This window comes from Pogona vitticeps, chromosome 4 (assembly GCF_051106095.1).
Source record: "Pogona vitticeps strain Pit_001003342236 chromosome 4, PviZW2.1, whole genome shotgun sequence".
NCBI lineage: Eukaryota > Metazoa > Chordata > Lepidosauria > Squamata > Agamidae > Pogona > Pogona vitticeps.
Window position 1 is genome coordinate 172515689 of NC_135786.1, and position 22619 is coordinate 172538307.

General features: G+C 41.2%; 1 protein-coding gene across 1 annotated transcript in view; it reads right to left on the minus strand.

Annotated features, from left to right (window-relative positions):
* The window catches only part of ZNF407 (zinc finger protein 407), a 442451-nt gene extending 421570 nt beyond the window's left edge, over positions 1–20881 (minus strand). The window contains exon 1 of the mRNA XM_020801805.3: positions 20777–20881. The gene's annotated coding sequence lies outside the window, so the exon portion shown is untranslated. The remainder of the gene's footprint in view (positions 1–20776) is intronic.
* Positions 20882–22619: the final 1738 nt, after the last annotated feature.

Here is a 22619-nt window from a genome sequence, read left to right on the forward strand (position 1 = left end):
GGAAACGGCATGCTAGTTTAATATACAGATAATTAAAACTTAATCTAAACTCAATTTTGCTAATAATACCTGAATATTGAAAATGTAATCATTTTAGGAACAAAAGATAAACATTGTAATGGTCACATGCCTAGCAATTCCACATATAACTGAAAAAAAGCAACGTACTATGTTGCATGTACTGTACAATGATATACACAACCATATATAGCAGGGGTGGCGAATCTATGGCACATGTGCCCAAGGTAGCATGTGAAAGAATTCTGTTCACACGGCATGCAATGCCACATGCTGGTTCTTTAAATCCTATCCGCCTCTCAAAATGAACATGGACATGCGAGAGAATTCTTAAGAACAGTGATTCTTAACCTTTTTTTAAAACCATAGACCCCCTTTAAATGTCTTTTGTTGCCGTGGACCACCAGAACTTAACTCAAGATTTAAAACCCTAAGGTGCATCAAATATTTATTTAAAGTTCCTCATGAATGGTCTACATATTTGGAGAGAAGGGAGAAATAATTCCAACCCATTTCAACCAATCCATGTCATGAAATGTTATAAACTCATTTAAGCTGTTAAAAACGTCTTCAGCTGTAGTGTGCACCAATGAGGAGATGAAGAGTATGTTTTCAAAAATATTTATCTCGTGTTCATATCTAACGTAGCACAAAAAGGTTGCTTTGTTTGTTATGTCTGTGCTTTCATCCAACTGCAGTGCAAATTATGCGGACATACGAATGCTTTCTAATAACTGTTCCTTGCTATTGGTTGACAAACTATCGATTCACTTCTTAACTGTGTCATTTTACAAAGATGCTAAAGAAAGGTCCTTGGCAGCTTTCTCGTTGATCAATGCAGAAACCATGATTTCTGCAGAAGGTAATATAACTTCCATTTTGCTTCATCAACGTAATCAGTTCTTTTATGTTTCAAATTCAGCCAGCAATCCATTCTGAGGCTTAGCCAAAATGTATTGTTACAAAATCCACTGCAGTAATATCGAAAAGTCACTTTATCTGACAATAACGAAATGGTTTTATTAGCAGAAATAAAAGAAGAAACATTATCACAAAGTCCTTCCAAATATTCACTCAAACTGACACTGACTGGCTCCGATTTCCTCTTCTGGTGGCTTCTGATTGTCTGTACAATACCAAGAAATGTCATGTATTGTTTCTCAGCCACTCAGTGTAATTCACCAGCATGTTCTCATCGTATGAGGAATATCAAAGTTATTTACTATCAAGCAATTATTTTAATAACTGATTTTTACTTTTGTTTGTTTTTAATGGAGGCAGTAAGTTAGAAGAGCCACGTTTTACACAAATAAGCAAGAGAAGTTAAGAATTTGTTCCACAGTTTCTTTCTTTCTTTCTTTCTTTCTTTCTTTCTTTCTTTCTTTCTTTCTTTCTTTCTTTCTTTCTTTCTTTCTTTCTTTCTTAACTGCAAAAACCTTCAGGGACCACCTGTGAGGACATCATGTCACCCTGGGGATCCACGGATCACACGGTAAACCACACTTGCAACCCAAAACCAAGTGTATTTGAAGCATCTGATAAAACTGAGCAAGTCCACACCCCTGCCCTGATTGTCAGAGCACTTCTTTATTCTTGTCAGAAGCATGCTTTCTAACTTCTGTTACATGGCCAAAAAATCAAATACTTATTTGTGAGTTACACAGCTGATCCAAAATCAAGAAGACCCTTTAAGAATGAGCTACTGCTAATTTGCAGAAATGTTTCCCCATCAGTGTGAAGTTGGATTATGCCGAAAACCTATTCATGAGATTATGATATGTGAGACGCGAGGCGAGAGGGTAGAAGCTCTCACCGGAGTGTCGTCCTCCCTCAAAAAGGAACAATAGGTGCAGACAGACCCGCCTACACCACCTGTCGAGACTATACAGTAGGGAGTTGATACCCGGGAATTAGAGCGGGAACTGTCAAAGATGACAGTGGCCACTCAGACTGGGAGTGACTTGGCAGGAAGAGGAGAAAGAGGGAGGTCCGTTGCAGAGGTGGGAATGGGAGATATATAAGGGGAGGTGGACCGAATACCAGGAGGTTGGGAAATGATATGGGTAGAGGACCCATGGACGGGAAAATGGGAGAAGGTGCGGATCCCGAGGGAAGAAGCTGATTACAGACAGAGAAGGGGGCTGCCGCCGCATCCTTCCTACTGGGGTGAGTCAGGAGCCAGAGAGTGGTGCAGGTGGCTCAGGGAGGGGAAGGAGGCAGTGGAAGGGGAGGAAAGGGTTATGACGTCTGGAGGAGGCCCAGAGGAGGGGATACCTGATGGACCGTGGGCTCCTCTTCGAGGAGAGGAGGACCCTTATGAGTCGGAGGGCGAGATGAAGAGACTACCCCATTATTAAACCCTGAGGCAGGAACTGCTGAGATGAAAAGCAGTAACCCGTTTGCGAAGGGACCTTGGAATGACTCAAAACTGTAACCCCTTTAATAAAGACATTTGGATGCCCTCATGAGGTCAGTGGGCGACAAGAGACAATGCAGAAGTTGAGTTTGAGGATACGGACTTGCTGTTACATGTTCCAATAAAACATAGTTATGATTTTCCAAAGTGAGTGTCCCCAGTGTCTCTGTTGAAGCCAGAGGAGGTAAAATTTGAACCCTCACATGATACAAGCCTTTTTAAAAATATTCTTGCTGAAGGTGCTAAGCTCTGCCAAGTATGAGTAGCAAACTGGCACACATAAGAGGGTATGGTCCTGGGCTGAAGGGTTTATTTCTCCCTTAAGCAGACAATAATTTGTAATCCAACTGTAATGCCCGAATTGGCTTGGACTGAGGATAACTGCTTAGTTCTGTCATAGGAGGACAAAAAGTTGTTCCAGTTCTGTAGGAATGCACTGGGACTCCTAAGACAGCCTATGGCATTCAGAGAGTTGGCAAAAGTGAGAGAGGGAAGGACAGCCAGTTCCCCTCCCTTAAGAAATAAGGAAATACATTTTCCTTGTTTTAGTTATGGGCCAAGTAATATCACTGGAAGTAAAAAGAGGACGCCCTCTTGAAATCAGCTCAGATAAAATAGAAGGAAAATGTGGAGTTCACTGTCAGCGTTGAAATAGACATCTTAGCTAGAACTGGTCCATTCTGGGCAACGGCAGTGAAACAGACAAAGCTGCTAAGACAGTTTTCAAAACAGAGCTTGCAAAAACTATAGTCACATGCACAAACACACATGGAATGTTTTGAATAAATTATATTGAGTTATAGGGTACAGAAATAGACTGTATTGTACTGTACTGTCAAAAGATAAACTTGAAGCAGAAATAAAAAGAACTCGAAGTGAGCTTTAGCTACCAAGTGCTAGAGATCACATTTTGCTAGAAAAAAATTACCTTGCAAGGAACTAGACAGTGACTAACCATACTTGCCTCTTTATCAGGCCTTCTCTAGTTTCCAGAAGAGAATCCTTGAAACGTGGACATGGACAAAGCCAAATTACATGCATAATTGTTCTGTGCAAGGTGCCTAACTGGATGGTTGTGGTGTAACTTTAGATACTCTTTGTTAAATGCCATCAAATCGGAACCAATTTACAACACCCCTAATCAGGATTTCAAAGTAAATGAAATATTTAAGAAGTGGTCTTACCACTTTCACACCCCCAGTGAGTCTCCATGGCTAAGCCTCCTGAGTCTTAGTCCATCACTCTGTTCACAACGTCACCCTGGGTATCCTGAAGATACTCTTACATGTAGATTCATTGGAACTTAGCTTCGGGCTTCGGTTTGCCAGGAAAAAAGCTTTGTTTGTCTTGAATTTGATGGATGACCTACTGATCTATACTGGGAGAGCTGCATACATCCAGCTTGCTCAACAGCTTTCCCAGTATGTTTCCAACCACAACACAAAGTGTTGTTTTTTAAATTTTAAAAGCACTCAAAGATTTGAGACCTCTATAACTAAAGGACTGTGTTCTTCCAAACGAGCCTATACTAGTCATTACAGACATCTTCTGCAGCCTCTACATTTCCTCACCACTGAAGATGAGTGGAGGCCAAAACCTGGATCTTTTTAGGTGTGTTGCTTCAACTCTGGAATACCTTTTCTCAGGGAAATGTACGCTGCTCTTAGTTTTGCTTTTAGAACTGTTTATTACTAGGAAATGTTTCTTTCTGATTTATATTACTGTACCGTTTTAATGTATTTAATGTATTTAAATAGTTTTATAGACCACCTCATTAGTGCAATGCACTATTCTGGGTAGTTCACAACAAATAAAATAGCCAGTATCAAAACGTGTAAAACTGTAAAAAAATAAACATACAACCATCCATCAGAACAGCAGTAAAACAAAGGCACTTTGTCTAAGAGCGAAATGCAGAGGTGCTGCATCTACTGTCTGTTTTTAAAATTTTAATGTAAGATATTTCCATAATAATGTAACCTTGTTTTGTTGAAAACTGGGGTGTGACTCTTAGCTAGACAGACAACTAAATAAAATAATTATTGACACTATATTGCTCTATAATTCATTATGAATAGGAATCACAGAAGAATACTGTTTTCTCACACCAATAGCACAGTGCCTTAAATTTAGAATACAAAGTTTCCACTTTATTTAAAAATTAAAAGGCATGCCATGCTATGGTTGTACTGGCAATTGGATTAGTAGCACCCCAACTGAGTTAAACAGCACTTCTTCCTGTTAGGGTTTATATTATTATATCCTTTTAAAAAAAAAGAGGGAATAGAAAGATGGGGGAAGCAAACACCACAAAAAGAGTCAAATAATTATGAAGGCATCAAGTGCTGTGAAAGACAGTAAGATTGAAGACAGAGGGGGGAAAACACTAACATCAGTAGAAACTGATAGTAAAGAAGAGCAGCAATATGTTTCAAGTAAAGAAGTAAAATGTTTATGCACTTGAAATTTTCATGTCTCAGAAAAAAGGAGTCTGGCCTCATGAAAGGAGAGTCTCTTTCAAAGTAAATGGTTTGATTCTCAATGTCTTCAATTAGATTTGCCATTATTGCCAAGTTAGGGAACACAGGCATAAACAGTCAATGAACAAACTCATGCAGGCTGTCTAGAGCTTGATCAGGATCTATTGTTGTTGTTTAGCCGTTAAGTCGTGTCCGACTCTTCGTGACCCCATGGACCAGAGCACGCCAGGCCCTCCTGTCTTCCACTTCCTCTCGGAGTTGGGTCAAAGTCATGTTGGTAGCTTCGATGACACTGTCCACCCATCTCGTCCTCTGTCGTCCCCTTCTCCTCTTGCCTTCACACTTTCCCAACATCAGGGTCTTTTCCAGGGAATCTTCTCTTCTCATGAGATGGCCAAAGTATTGGAGCCTCAGCTTCAGGATCTGTCCTTCCAGTGAGCACTCTTTTCTTTCAAAATGGATAGGTTTGTTCTCTTTGCAGTCCAGGGAACTCTCAAGAGTCAACTCCAGCACCACAATTCAAAAGCATCAGTTCTTCAGTGGTCAGCCTTCTTTATGGTCCAGCTCTCATTTCCATACATCGCAACTGGAAAAACCATAGCTTTCACTATGCTGACCTTTGTCAGCAAGGTGATGTCTCTGCTTTTTAAGATGTTGTCTAGGTTTGTCATCGCTTTCCTCCCAAGAAGCAGGCGTCTTTTAATTCTGTGGCTGCTGTCACCGTCTGCAGTGATCATGGAGCCCAAGAAAGTAAAATCTGCCTCCATATCTTCCCCTTCTACTTGCCAGGAGGTGATGGGACCAGTGGCCATGATCTTAGTTTTTGTTTTCTGATGTTGAGTTTCAGACCATTTTTTGCACCCTCCTCTTTCACCTTCATTACAAGGTTCTTTAATTCCTCCTCACTTTCTGCCATCAGAGGAAAAATGTGAAATTATTTAATTGCCTACATTTGGCAATTCTGATAGCTTAGACAAATTAAGAGCACTCTTATGATCTAACTTTATACAATAATAATACTACTTCTGCAGTTTAATTCTCGGAGGGGGATCATGTCAGGAATACCTCTGCTTTTCTTTCAGAGCTTAATCACAGTTCCTGTTTTTGATTTTATATAAAATTATTATTCCCTCACTCCCCATCACCCAATATAATCTGATCAGGAACAGACATTTCCTGGGGTAAGAGTATGGACCTCAATTAAAACTGAGTACATTGTATCCTGAAATCTACCACAGTGTGATTAATTAATGCATTTATGATATGCCCAACAATTCTGTATGAAGCTGAATCTAAACACTGGTCACCAAAAACCCTAAAGTTTTGCTGTGTACCTTATGTAAAATCTAAGGGAGTTACCATCAAATAAACATATACCCTGTTTCCCCTAAAATAAGACCTAAACTGAAAATAAGCCCTAGTTTGATTTTTCAGGATGCTCGTAATATAAGCCCTTCCCCAAAAATAAGCCCCACTTAAGTGAAACCCCACCCTCCACCATTGTGCAGTAACCAGAAGATGACATTACTGTATTTGAATAAATGTAGATGGTTGTACATGACAAAAATAAAACATCACCTGAAAATAAGCCCTAATGCGTTCTTTGGAGCAAAATTTAATATAAGACCCTGTCTTATTTTCAGGGAAACAGGGTAAATAGAAAATAGAAATAGAAAATATATCTGGAGAATAACAGAAATTACATGTCTTTCTCCAGCAAGAGGTAAGAAGTAATGCAGAAGAAAAAAAATACCTATAACCATACAACGTTATTCATGTCTTCTCAGAGATAAATGTCATCATGGGCCAGAATCCTGTTGGAGAACTACATATAAATAATTTAAGTTGCATAGCTCATTCCAGTGAACTGCTTATAATCAATAAAGGGGCAAGTCATGTTACTAGGTGTGTGCCTGTTGTGCAATCTAGCACATACCCTGGAATTCAACTGACACCTCATTGGCAAGCGTTAAACCATTTAGCTTTTGTAGACATAAATCACCAACAGAATTCAGTTCAATGACGCTTATTTACTCCTAACTGGATATACAATTGCTACACATGTGTATCTACTCTTTTGCACACTGAACAGAGATAAAGTTTGAGGTCCTTGTTCCATTTAAGGAACAAGAATTTCAGGACAAACTATAAGGCAACTTTTCTCCTCCTCTTCAACCTATTTAAAATATTACTTTTGATTAAGTGTTTTGGCCCCTCATCAAGTAGTGCAGCCCCAACTACCCAAGGAACTGTAAAACTGAACAACAGAAAACAAACTTAAGGCCAACACAAAAACCACCAACCCTACATACAGTTCTCCCTTCCCACTTAACAGAAATCATGATGTGATACGGTATGGTCTTGCTCTGATCTCTCCCGTATGCAGAGTTGAGCATGCAGAAAAGCAAAAGGCACACTGGGAGGATACCATATCACATGATGTCTTCGCCTGTTTTGGAAGGCAAGTTATTTCAGAGTGAAAATAAAATTAGGTGTTAGACTGAGCCAACCCAGTGCCTGGAATGATTTTCTCTCTAGAGGAAGCCACAGTTCCATTTTGCATGCAAAACAGCTCAAATCAGACCAATAAATATTCACTGGGTATTCTTCTTTTTATATAAACTCTAGAATTTTACAGCTCAAGGAAAAACAACTAATGTTGATCCTATAATAATCAACCTTCTGAAAGAAAATGTCAAGCATTCAAAAGTTTCATGCATATGATAATAAAATTCATGAACCCTAGGAGGTTTGTTACCATACTGTCTTCTTCTATTTGGAGTCTAACCTCAGGCACTGAGCACATGCATGTATGGCAAACTTAAGAAGCAATCTTCAAATAAAAGCTGAAGTGATTATATCTTATCCTTAATATAGTATCTATCATAATTAAAAAGTACTCATCTGTTTCTCTTGACATACTGATGCATTAATGAACTAGTGAAACCCTTCATGGTGGGGAACAATTGCTCATCTTTTCTAGTCTTAATGCTATACATATTCCTTATATATCAAAATTCCTATCTATTCTTTATTCCATTTACAGCAAAAAGCATGCCACTGTGCACACCTTCTAGTAATCTTGCCTTTACAATCATCTACACAAGTAAAAATAACCACACATAAAGCAGTCTGAGAGAACTCCCTTGAATTTGCATCCCTGACCACCACACATTAGAATTTACCATCCATAAACTGACTGAAGATGTCTATGTAGGCATCCTTCCGTCTTGAGAGTTCCCATAGTTGTGTCAATTTCATATTGGTTGCTTCGCAGACACTGTCCAGCCATCTCATCCTCTGTCGTCCCCTTCTCCTCTTGCCTTCACACTTTCCCAACATTAAGGTCTTTTCCAGGGAGTCTTCTCTTCTCACGAGATGGCCAAAGTACTGGAGCCTCAGCTTCAGGATCTGTCCTTCCAGTGAGCACTCAGGGTTGATTTCCTTTAGACTCGATAGATTTGTTCTCCTTGCAGTCCAGGGGACTCTCAAGCGCCTCCTCCAGCACCACAATTCAAAGGCATCAATTCTTCTGCGGTCTGCTTTCTTTATGGTCCAGCTCTCACTTCCATAACATCAAAGACTCTCAATTCTGGCAACAGGCCATAACTAGATGAACCAAAAGTCTTCCTATATTCCCCATGGACTCAATGGGGAATTCGCCCATGCCATTCCCGGTACGTTGGTCTTCGGGGAGGAGTACTCCTTAGGGCGCAAATCGGCCCACAACATGAATGCCTCACCCAGCCTCGCTCGTCCGGCTTGTCATAGAAATGGTTGTGGGCTATCTCAGTCTCCCTCTGTAGTTCTAACTCGCGTGGTGCCAAGATCACGGTCCACTCTTGGGTCAGGTACTGTGCTGGCTTTTCTCCCTTCACCAACAGTCCTGCCACCTTTAGATTGGGGAAATCCCTCAGCAGTCCTTGAGTCTTCACATATTCCACCTCCCTCCTCCGTGCCTCCTCTCTCTTTCTCTCGTACTCCTCCAGAACCAAACTGAACCAATGCACCCCTTCCTCACTTATATCCTCCTCCCACACTGTCACCTCTTGCTCTGCCTCCCTCCCTCTTGCGTCTTCCTCTACCAGACAAATCTCTACATTTCCCGCCTTCTCCTCTAATTCAATTTCCCGAACCTCCTTTGTAACTGTCACTTCTTTAGCCACCATCTCTTCCTCAATTTCCTTATCTTCTCATTCTTCTATAGCCTCTATCACCATGGACGGCTCACTCTCGCACACTCCTCCTTCACATAGACAATTGCTCGTGTGTCAGAAGGCAGTCCTTTAAAAAATCAATGGTTCAAAGCATTATATGACTTTGAAAAGTAACAACCACAACTTTAAGTAGAGATTTGTAACTCAACAAATCCAGAGCACCACTTTCTAGACTTCCCTACCAAAAACAACTAGAGCTACTATCAAATAGAATCTTCACATTCCATCCTGAAAAGATGATTCAGAAGAATATACAGTACTTGGCAATACTGTACTGAAGGCCACTGACAGAACCAACAGGTTCTATCGCCATCTTATAAAATAAGTCATCCATCAGGAAAGCCACAGCTATCTCAGTCCCAGACTTGGGAGAAAATCAGACTGAAATTGATCTAGATAATTTAGGTGCCTATTCTTTCAGAGAAAATGAAGGCCTTCTCATTTCCATATGTGCTGCATTTTCCGAATACTATCATAAACCTGTTATCTACTCTAACCTGATTAAAACACCATGCTTTTCATTCAGTCTGGATAGCCAAATTGCCCTTTTGCTCTTTAGGAGAAGTTGCAAAATGGACAACTCAAATTCTAAGATAAGAACAACTAGGATAGTATTCATTAGAATCTCAGATATATAGTCAAAGCAATGACATTTAACGTGATTATGGAAAAGTGTTCATTAGCTTATCAGCTTCAAACCACCAACTTGCAAATAATTTACAGTTTAAAATGTGAGCAGAACAGGGGGAAAGTTAATATGAGGATTGCCCCAGTTGTAAAAAATCAGAGAAAAACACAGAAACCTAAAAGATCTTGAAGTCAGCATCTACATATACTTCTCTGACTGCTGTGTGCGTTATTGAAATAGGGTATTGTGCTAATATGGAAAATTTAGACATTAATCAGGATAATCATGTTAAAACAAGATGCACACAGGTTCATACTTTTCAAAGTTATTCCCTGAGAAAAAGAGGGGGTTGTCCTCAAAGTTTGGGTACTTCCACTGATATTGCCCTGCTCTCAACCCTAGAAGCATTCATAAAGGAACAGCCAGCAAAAGGAACTGTGAGACAAGAGAGAAGTTCTATTCAGGCATTTGCCTGCTCATGTACAGGACTAAAAGGGCTGTAGTCCCACTCTTTATGCTCTCACACACCCAGAAGTATGCTAGAGCTTTAAGTGATACATGCAAAAGTCTACTGAGGGCTTTGTAACTGCATTGTAACTGCATTTGGTTTCCATCTTGTTTCTCCAAGTATGACAGCCAGAGAGAATCACTATCTGGATGATGGAACCATTAAGGTGCAGCCCTGGAACAATATTCAAAATAAGTTTACTCCCTACAAAAGGAAGGTACTGTCCATCTTGTCAGACATGCCCTTATTGTTATTCTAGCTGATTTTGGGCACCCAAAATCACTAAGGTTAAACAGATGACACCACTGATCACTCTTTGACCCCAAATCCTAATGAGCACAGTGCTGTCCTCTGAAGAAGCCGGCCAGAGATTGGTGAAATGTTAGGAAGAACAACCTTCAGAACACGGCCAAAGAGCCTGAAAAACCCACAACAACCAAAGAGAAAGCTAATAGCTAAGGTATTTGGGGATCTGAAATATTTCTCACTCATTCAGATAAGAGACTGAGAGAAATACAATCAACTGCACAAGACAAGCAAATATTGGCAGAGCTAATATCAAGATTTTTAATCTCATGATCACATACAATTCATTGTATATACTGTATATTAGAATGTCTAGCTTTAAATAACTAAAAATAATAATTAATAATAGCATATTAAGGTGACTGGATCTTGAAACCCTTATATAAGATACAAATGTTTCAAGATAATGTTTTAGTAGATGACAAGACAATCTTTCATTACCTATCTATATTTTTAAAATTGTATACATAAGCAGGTATAAGCACACGTATAGATATGATAAATACAAACATGTCAGTAAATTGACTTCTTAAACATAATAACACAGTTTGCCCAAGAAGCATAAGAATGCTCTTCTATTCCACTACAAGGCCTGGAACGCCTACCTCATATTTTGTAATATGCAGAGTCTCACCATACGCAATTAAGGTCACAATCCTAACTAAGCCAGATGGCTGAGGGCAGGCTGAGCTGACATTAAGCCAGTTGAGCCAGTGATGAATCCAAACCTCTCCCAGCCTAGGCATATTGGAAATTGCTTAAGATTGCCCAGACCATGACTCAACATTGTGCCAGAATAGTGATTGTCAATATGATCTGAGGGGTGTTTGGACCTGACATAACTCAGTTCCTCCTTTCTCCACACGCACACACCATTCCTCCCCCCCCCCCCTTTGGCTCTTCTACTACTGATCTCAGCCAACACAGCAGGTGTGCTGGCCGATCCAACTGTGCTGGCAAATCTGATATCAACCAGCATGAGAGACTCCTGCATACTCCAGACCCACTACGGCAGCATATCTTTGAGTCTGGATTGAATTGTAACCTTTAAATTGATTCATTCAATTACAGGCAAATTAAAGCCCAAATCACCTTGTTTGCAGTTGGACTAGGATGACTGAAATGCTTCTTATATTTCTATTTCCCATAAAAATCTTGTATGGGGAACTTCACACATTTAATCATGTTGCACATCTAGAGCAACATGATTTATGTAAGATCTGAGTCCATTTATATGTTTAGAGTTAACAATGGTCTACTTCTTTGCTGAGATCATACATTGCAGCACTTTACTACAATAGCTCTAATTTATTTATTTGATTGATTGATTGATTGATTGATTGATTTAAAATCTTTTACCCTGCCTTTTTCCTTGAATAAGACTTTGAGTAGGAGCCAGAGCAGCTTACATCATTAAAAGACAATACTTAAAGCTGAAAATAAGTACACTAATACTAAAAAAAAAAAAAAGGTCAAACAAATATCACACTAAAAGATTAACAGAAGAAACATCAAAACACATTCAAAGCAGTTAGGCCCAACAATCTATTTAAGAACCCCACTCAGGCAGCCAGTTATTAAAGGAAAGTTTACTTGAAGAGAAAGGCCTTTGCCTATTTGCGGAAGGATAGCAAAGATGGGGCGAGCCTAGCCTCCTCTGGAAGGGAGTTCCAACATCTGGGGACAGCAACAGAGAAGGTCCTCTCCTGTGTGCCCACCAAACACATCAGTACCAATGAAGGTGGTGGAACTGAGAGAAAGACATATCCTGATGATCTTAACTCCCAGGCAAGGTCATAAATAGAGATACAATCCTTGAGATAGCTTGGGCCCAATATAAGGGATCAGCAGTCAGTGGAATAGCTTTGAAAGAGGATTTATTGGATCCCTGTAACTAGCCCCTGTTAGGAATCTGGCTGCCACATTTCGGAGTTGCTGAAGCTTCCAAACATATTCCAGAGCACTTTATAGTAATCCAGCTGGGATGGAACTAAGGCAAGTATCACTGTGGCCAAATCAGACCTCTCTAGGAACAGGCACAGCTGGCACACTAGTTTCAATTTAATGACCTGAATGTTGAAAACTCCCTTCACGAGTCTCATAGATCAGTGGTTCCCAACCTTTTTAACTCCACAGACCGGTTGGGGAAGGCGGGGCACACCCCCGTGCTCACGAGCTCGCACAAAGGAGCGTGGGCACATTCATGTGTATACATACATAAAGGGTGGGGGTGCTCAGGAAGCACTCACGTGCATTCGCAAAGGGGTGGGGGGTGCTTACTCATGCGCACACTCACACACATGCACAAAGAGGCTGTGTGGTGGGCGGGAGAGCATGCGGGGGGGTGGGAGGTCTGTCTCCGAAGCTTGGTCCGGCCCAGGCCACTGACCAGCACAGGCCACGGACCAGGGGTTGGGGACCCCCTTCATAGATCATTCCAGTAAATTATCTTGATAGAAACTAAGATGTATTGATAAACAGCAAAATTTAATATCAAGCTATTCACATAATGACTCACAGATGAATATGTACCAGTTGCATATCGAGAATGTCCATAGAAACTTGGATTTCAGAACTTTGTTTTTTTCTTTAGTAATAGAACAGAATTTCATCCTGTCTAATACAGCTTTTCTTTTGTCTTTGGAAGTTGGTAATGTGTGCAAGGATACAATACATACAACCTATATAAAGATGTGGTACAAAAGTCACACTTTCAAATTTAAAATGGGATCCTGTTTTTAATCCCTGATTTTAAAAAAATTACCATCAGCCGGACCAATATTTACAAACTGGAAAGTCAAAAGTGAGAGAAAAGGGTGTGACAGCCAGTTTCCAGGTGCTTCACATGAAAGCCTAACTATTCCATTATTCCACAGTATAAAATTTGGGTTCCCCAACGGGGGAGTGTGCCCACCAGAGGTATGAAGAAATTGCAATAGGATTATGAGACTGTGACATTTCCTTAAAGAAAAGAATATCATCTTAAAGCAGTTATCTTCAGTAAAATTTAAGATTTCTCAAGAAAAACTGTTTTGTACAGTTCAAAATATTTTCATTACTGTAAATGGATTATGACTTGGATTTTTGTCAGAAGGGGGGGTTGGGTGACAGTAAGAAAGAGGGGAGATGTATGGATTCTCAAAAAAAGGAGAATCATGATGCCAAATAATTGAGTTGGAAGGGGCCTATAAGTCCAAACCCCTGCTCAAAGTTTGGAAATCACTGATATAAAGTATCCCTCTCCGCATATTTTAGAAAGGGTTCTGTTTTCATCTCAAGGCAGAATCCTTCTACTTATTAATGTAATAATATTAGAATTAGCACGTAAAGTTTGCATAACTTGCCATAGCCACTTACAGCTGGAAACAAGGTGTGGGAGCACGTCTAGGCCATGTACCTGGTTGTGAGCTTGCCTGCACAACAGAGAAATGCCCCAGCATTACATCAGTTAGGCTTCACAAGTTACACAAACTTTATTTTAGTGATAAAAGAACTAACGCTAACACAGTACCATTAAACAACAACGCCTTGAAAGTATTGAGTGTAATTTCAGTTCTGTTTTGCCTTGCCCAAAGCACTTTGCAAAATTATTTCAAATATCAGTCAGGAGTAATTGTAACATCCAGAGATCCCAAGTACCCAAAGTGAGAGCCAAACATTCAAACCTCTAGAATATACTGCAGTTTGAGTCTTAAGTGTATCACAGATATATCACAGAATCAGTGTGTTTTTACAAAAACAAATTGGGAACTAGACTACACAAGGTATGTGGTTACACAACTATGTCTTGTTAAATGTACTGAGAATTTACACACTGTGGTTCAGGCTTAGTAGACAGAAAGAGAAAACACAGATTATGAACAGTATTTTCCTGTGTGTGTGCCAGCAACTGAAAAAATGTTCACATAGACTTGGTAAGAGTTTAAGAATATTTACTATATAATATATGTGTAGAATAAACTAAAAATGCTTTCAAATACAGTGGTGCCTCGCTTAACGAGCGCACCATATAACGACGAAATCGCATAGTGATCCGTTTTTTTGGATCGCTAATGCGATCGCTTACCGATGGGCCCTATGGCCAAAAATCGCTTTACGAAGATCGGTAAGCGTTTCGCAAAACGAAGCCCCGACGATCAGCTGTTCGGCGGACAAAATGGCCACCGGAAGCTCCGTAATGGCCGCGCGCAGCGTTTTCGCGCCCTCCCCTCGCTTAACAAGGGCGCGAAAATGGCTGCCAGCCATAGGAAACCTCGCTGAACGGTGAGTAAAGGAGCCTTTTGGAACGCATTAAACGATGTTTAATGCGTTCCAATGGCTTTCCCTGTCCCGTTCAGCGATGTTTCGCTATAGCAAAGGTTAATCCAGAACGGATTAACCTCGCTATGCGAGGCACCACTGTATTTGTACTTGATACATACTTGTGACCTATTCTTAATAAACATAGTAACAGCCAAGTTGTCAGACTGACTATACAAGCAGACTCCTAACAGACAAATAATAGACTACTTCTAACAGAATAAAGCCCCTGCATGAATTGCTGTCTTGTCGTGCCGAAGGGGCTTGAGTAATTCAGAGAAACTATGGGCTATGCCATGCAGCGACACCCAGGATGAACAGGCCATAGTGGAGAGTTCTGACTAAACGCGATCCACCTGGAGCAGGAACTGGCAAGCCACTCCAGTATCTTTGCCAAGAAAACTCCAAGGGCAGAAACAAAAGGCTAAAAGATATGACGCTTGAAGATGAGCCCCTCAGGTCGGAAGGCATTCAATATGCTACTGAGGAAGAGCGGAGGACAAGATCAAGTAGCTCCAGAGCTAATGAAGTAGTTGGGCCAAAGCCGAAAGGACGCTCAGCTGTGGATGTGCCTGGAAGTGAAAGCAAATCCGATATTGCAAAGAAAAATAGCGCATAGGAACCTGGAATATGTTGTGGTCTGGTCAAACCTGCATTTGTTCCCTGAGCTTCTGGAAGCCATTCTTGGAAGGCAGCTGTAGCTCACTACAGCTGCAGCTCATCAGAGATTATGTAAATAGGCGTCTCGGTCCTGTATATAAGGAAAAACACCAGCACAGTGGGTGTGGGTTAGAATGGGTGTGTAGGAGTGCACGTCTGCTGCTATTTTCTATATTTTGTCTAAAGTAAAGTGCCTCTGAAGAAGACTTGCTTTGCTTCTTGTGCTTCTTTCTGCTGGAACCTTTGCTGAAAAGGCATAACTCTTACATCCAAAACACAACAGAATATAATCTATGAACCTTGGTAAACTGGTTGTGGTCAAACAGGAGATGGCAAGAATAAACATGGACGGGAATGGGTGAATTCAATTCAAACAATTATCACATCTACTACTGTGGGCAGGAATGCTGTAGAAGAAATGGATTAGCCCTCACAGTCAACAAAAGAACTATGGATGGGGGTTCGTAACATTGTAAAGGAGGCAGCAACAAAAACCATTCCAAAGAAAAGGAAATGCAAGAAAGCAAAGTGGCTGTCCAACGAGGCCTTACAAATAGCAGAGAAGAGAAGGGAAACAAATTGCAAGGGAGATAAGGAAAGTTACAGCAAATTGAATGCAGACCTCCAAAGAATAGCAAGGAGAGACAAGAGGGCCTTCTTAAACGAACAGTGCAAAGAAATAGAAGAAAATAATAGAAAGGGAAAAACCAGAGATCTGTTCAAGAAAATTGGAGATATTAAAGGAACCTTTTCTGCAAAGATGGACATGATAAAGGACAAAAATGATAGGAACCTAACAGAAGCAGAAGACATCAAGAAGAGGTGGCAAGAATACACAGAGGAATTATATCAGAAAGATTTGGATATTCCGGACAACCCAGACAATGTAGTTGCTGACCTTGAGCCAGACATCCTGGAGAGTGAAGTCAAGTGGGCCTTAGAAAGCTTGTCTAACAACAAGGTTAGTGGTGGTGATGGCATTCCAGTTGAACTATTTAAAATATTAAAAGATGACACTGTTAAGGTGCTACACTCAATATGCCAGCAAATTTGGAAAACTCAGCAGTGGCCAGAGGATTGGAAAATATCAGTCTACATCCCAGTCCCAAAGAAGCGCAATGCCAAAGAATGCTCCAACTACTGTACAATTGCACTCATTTCACATGCTAGCAAGGTTATGCTTAAAATCCTACAAAGTAAACTTCAGCAGTATGTGGACCGAGAACTCCCAGATACAGTACAAGCTGGATTTCGAAGGGGCAGAGGAACTAGAGACAAAATTGCTAACATGCACTGGACTATGGAGAAAGCCAGAGAGTTCCAGAAAAACATCTACTTCTGCTTCATTGACTACGCAAAAGCCTTTGACTGTGTGGACCACAACAAACTATGACAAGTTCTTAAAGAAATGGGAGTGCTTGACCACCTTATCTATTTTCTGAGAAACCTATATGTGGGACAGGAAGCAACATTTAGAACTGGATATGGAACAACTGATTGGTTCAAAATTGGGAAAGGAGTACGACAAGGCTGTATATTGTCTCCCTGCTTATTTGACATATGCAGAATACATCATGCGAAAGGCAGGACTGGATGAATCCCAAGACGGAATTAAGATTGCCAGAAGAAATACCAACAACCTCAGATATGCAGATGATACCACTCTGATGGCAGAAAGTGAGGAGGAATGAAAGAACATCTTAATGAGGGTGAAAGAGGAGAGTGCAAAAAACAGTCTGAAGCTCAAAATAAAAAAACTCATGGCCACTGGTCCCATCACCTCCTGGGAAATAGAAGGGGAAGATATGGAGGCAGTGACAGATTTTACTTTCTTGGGCTCCATGATCACTGCAGATGGTGAACAGCAGCCACAAAATTAAAAGACGCCTGCTTCTTGGGAGGAAAGTGATGACAAACCTAGACAGCATCTTAAAAAGCAGAGACATCACCTTGCCGACAAAGGTCAGCATAGTGAACGTTATGGTTTTTCCAGTAGCGATGTAAGGAAGTGAGAGCTGGGCCATAAAGAAGGCTGAAGAATTAATGCTTTTGAATTGTGGTGCTGGAGGAGACTCTGGAGAGTCCCCTGGACTGCAAAGAGAACAAACCTATCCATTTTGAAGGAAATCAAGCCTGAGTGCTCACTGGAAGGACAGATCCTGAAGCTGAGGCTCCAGTACTTTGGCCATCTCATGAGAAGAGAAGATTCCCTGGAAAAGACCCTGATGTTCGGAAAGTGTGAAGGCAAGAGAAGTAGACGACATGGTACGAGATGGGTGGACAGTGTCATCAAAGCTACCAAGATGAATTTGACCCAACTCTGGGAGGCAGTGGAAGACAGGAGGGCCTGGCATGCTCTGGTCCATGGGGTCATTAAGACACAACTTAATGACTAAACAACAACAACAGAATAATAATGATCACTTCTTTTTCTATCTATGTGGCAGTTAACCCAATTAACACCCATTGGCGTGCTCTGGTCCATGGGGTAACGAAGAGTCGGACACGACTAAACAACTAAACAACGACGAGCTAACATGAAACAGAATCTAACTGGTTACATATGTTCCACTATGTAAATTGCAAAACTCAATTCTTGTATATGCATATTTATAAATTTTGGGTTGCATTATATATTCCAACATGTCTAGGGGCAGAAACACTGGCTACATGAAGAAGGTATTTCCCCCTATTTTTCATGACACCATATGATTCCCACATTTTTCATGAACAATATTGCATTCTAAAGTTTTAAATTTGTGTTTGGCTCACAAGATCAGCAACACAAATAAGCAAAATCAGAGATTGAGTTCATGCAATAAATTGGTTTTGTTTTTCCTTTTTACTACCATTGTGTCTTGGTACGATCCAGCCTGATATAAAGTTATGATGAACGCAGAGTTTATTATTTTGTGAAATGTATTTAATTGTAATAAGTGTATTTACCCAACTATGGGTTTGAATGTTTTTCCTATGTACAGAATGTTTTAATCTGAAGTGTCTGAGAGAAACTGATCAAAACCCAACAAGGTGGGGGCTTTATGGATAACAGGTTTTCATGTCAAAAAATGCATATGTAGCTTATTGTACAGGTATGATTTTAAACATCCTCCCTGTAGAGACACAGCTGATATTAATAGGCAGTTTATAAATAGTTGTGGGTTTTTCAGGTTCTTTGGCCGTGTTCTAAAGGTTGTTCTTCCTAACGTTTCACCAGTCTCTGTGGCCAGCATCTTCAGATGACAGGAGTAGCACTCTGACAGGAGTAGTTTATAAATACATGACAACCAGTTTGGCCAGAATCCTACTGGTGTTTATACAGGTGTGCATTAACTTCATCAAATCAACTAATGAGGTTTTTTCCATACACCCCAGAACCTCATCAATTAGTTGCAGCAAGTTCTCAAAACCCCAAAAGGATGGCAGCCAATTAATTTAGCTGTTCAAGGAGAAATTTACTACCAGAGGAAGACTGCTTTTTACCCAAGCTTCCTTGCATTACAGTGGTGCCTCGCTTAACGATGTTAATTGGTTCCAAAAAACATTGCTATGGGAAAACATCGCTAAGCAAAACACCATTTCCCATAGGAATGCATTGAAAACCGGATAATCCGTTCCAATGGGAACGGATTACCATCCTTAAGTGAAAATCGCCATAGGAACCATCACTAAGCGAAACGCGGTTCCCCCATTGGAATGCATTGAATAGGTTTCAATGCATTTCAATGGCTTTGACAGGTCCGTTTTTGCTATTTTTAAAGTGTCTTAAAATGTTCAAAAACTGTTTAAAATGTTTGGAATCGTTAGGGCACCCTGTAAAACCTTTGCAAACTTAATTTGGCTTTGTTCTGAGTCTTTGTTAATTTTTGGTGAATTTCCCCCCCCTCCATTGGAATGCATTGAACTGTAGGTTCAATGTAAGTTTGCACTGTAAGTTTGCAAAGGTTTTACAGGGTGCACTAACGAGTCCAAACATTTTAAAGTTTTTGAACATTTTAAGACACACTTAAAATAGCAAAAACCGACATCGCTAAGCGAAACAGGGGACCTAAACTGTCATCGCTAAGTGAAGCAAGGTCCCGAAAATCGCTATGTGAAATTTCCCCATTGGAAACATCGCTAAACACAAGATCACTCCAAAAACTTCATCGCTAAGCGAATACATCATTAAACAAGGCAATCGCTAAGCGAGGCACCACTGTACTTCAAATACAAAGAATTTTGCATTTTGGAGATCACACATCCTTCAATCACCAGGCGATATCCCATTTGTCTGGACTTTTGCCATGTGTTATGCAAAATTCCTCAGATGCTTTGTTAATATGTTTCTCACTACTTGTGACCCACAAACGTCTTTTCTATTAAAGGTGGAGATAGAGATCGGTAAGAGCTTTATACTTTTCCAGCAAGTGCTGACTAACAATTTTTTCTCTTAATTTACCAGCAGGGCTTCTTCTGATTTTTTTTTTAATCCTATGTCTTCCAATAGTAACTAGCTACTGGGTTACTTGCGGGGAAATATGAATAAATATGGAAGAGAGACACAAGCAACCCAAAAGATACCCTTCACTGTGAAAGTAGAGAACGTCACAGAAACAAATTCCCCGAAAATTCCGTTTATTTCTTTGGAAGTCTGTCAATTGCAGAACGCATGCGCACTCTTCAGTTCAACTGGCACCAAGTTTCAACGTAAAGCAGTTCTAACACGAGCGGAACAAACCGGCCGCTGCGCAAGCGCAACCATGAGTATTGAAGAATACGTGTTGAACACGCATACCCTCCGCAGTAAAAAAATAAAAGGAGAGAGGGAGAGAGCTGTCAGACAGGACGCATGCACACTACTGACAGAAGAAGCCAACGACTTCAGTTGGCTTCCGCATGCGCACTTTGCCCACCTCATCTCCCCTCTTTTAATAAGGGAGTGTGATGTATTGTGGCGTTAGCCAATCACAATCGTCCCAACTTCTACGCCCAACCATTCAGGAAACGATTTGTAAGAGCCAGATTCCGGTAGCCATCACTGATTGGCCCAAAACTTGCTTCCCAGTGTCCCGCCCACCCCCTCAAGAGAGGAGAAAGAAAAAAACGACGGCAGCGCAGAGGCCCAAAAAGCCCTGGGGAAAGAGATAGGGCCTGCTGGAAGCCGGGAGAAGGCAGGCCCTCTAAGAACAAACGCCTTTAACGCTCTTAAGCACAAACCTTCCTACGAAACGAAGCCACTGCCCCCAGTTGTTTTTCACTCACCGGCCCGGGGGGAGCCGTCCTCCTCCGCTTGTGATGATCTTGGTCACAAGTGGCGTGCCGTAGATTTGCCGTAGTGCGTCACTCTCGGAACGTGGTGCGTCATGTCGTACCAGGCGGGAAGCTGGGAAAAGCGGAAACGGGCCTGCCCAGGGGGCGAGTGCCCTGTTGCTGCAACGGACTTAACGGTATGTCAGTGCCTCCTTTTGGGGCGCGAGCTGGTTTTTTCTCCTAGAAGAGCCGCACTGGAGCCACGAGAGTTGTAACGGCACCCGTCCCCTCAGGCTGAGGGCGCTCTCACGCGCTTAGGGGCATTTTTGGCTAGTGTGGCCTCGCGTGAAAAGCTGGTGGGTGTAAAAAGGCGCTCCGGGAGTTGACGTGGGGCGTTCAACAGGCACATGCCCCCCCCACCTTCCCTTTCAGTCCCTGAATGATCAGCCTGACCCTCTTGTTTAATAAGCGGGAAAATCATAAATCTGGGTGTAGCGTTCAGTCATTGGTATCTGAAGTTTTACCTGTAAAAATACTTGTCGTGATTAAGTCTCTAAATTAGGAGATATTATTTACAGTTACTTGCAGCCTGGTATCTTTCCTGCCTAGAAAGAAATCCAGTTAAGCACAATGGGATTGATGCTCAGGAAAGCCTTCAGAAAGGGTAGCACTAATAAAAATTGGCATGACCAAATAGGTTTTTGTGTGTGCAGGACTGTGTGTGTTCCACCCAAACACAATGACCAGAGTTTAAACTAAAAACTAAAATAAAATAAAGCAGTCCGTTCCTTGCACCGTTGGGTATTTTCTGGCCCCAGAAAACTCCACTGTTCCTTCCCCCATGAAGTAAATTTCAGTTTTCCCCAGTTAGGGCCAGCCTACAATTATTTTTGCATTTTCTAAGTTATTATTGGGCCCCTTCCAACTCAAAAATTCAATGGAACAGAAAAACAAACAGGGAAATATGTGCGACTTATTTGTCCCAAGATGTCACATTGAGTGGGACACAAATGCACACACACACACTCAAAAATATATAGATATAAACTTTATTATGGTCAGTGACCACTGTCTGAAATACAAATACTTTAAGTACATACATGGATACATCCATCCATGAATACATAGAATATATTATTCCAAGGACCTGCATTACTTTGTTGTTATGTGCCATCAAGTTAGCTCTGACTTACAGTGACCCCATGAACGAGCAATCTCAACAGTGACCTGACCTCAGGTAAAGGTAGAGGTGAGGCTTGCAGATATAAAGGGGGGGGGGGGGGACGGAAGCCTGCCTGGTGGTTGGGAGTGGATCTGGTTGGAAGATCCCTGGACGGGGAAGGTAGAAAAACTAAAGGGTCTGAAAGGAGGAGACGGATACAAGGAGGAGAAGTGAGAGTACCCCTAAACCCTCTTATTGGGGAGAGCGAGAGACAAAAGTATGGCCGGAAGATTCCCCCTCACGAGACCAGGCCTGGACAGATGACTGGGACAAAGACACAGTCCCCTTACTGGAAGGGGAGACAGGACAATTACTGAACTCAGACTTTACACTGGACTGGCCGGGACCCTGGAACACTCAGGGGTGCAACCCCTTTAAAGTTGAAGAGTGGAAGCCCCATCTAACCAGTTGTTAGAGGGAGGAGACGGTCTGAATACCTTTGTTGACACAGGTTATTTGTTAAACAATCCAATAAACGTTACACCAATTTCTAAACCAAGGAAGTCTGTCAATTTATTTGAAGAAAAACCGGACCCTGAACCTGAACCCTCACATATAGCCTGTTCTCCCCAATAGAGGCACCAAGCATTAATGTCCACAAATTCCTAAGGCAACATCTTATGCTTATTTCTT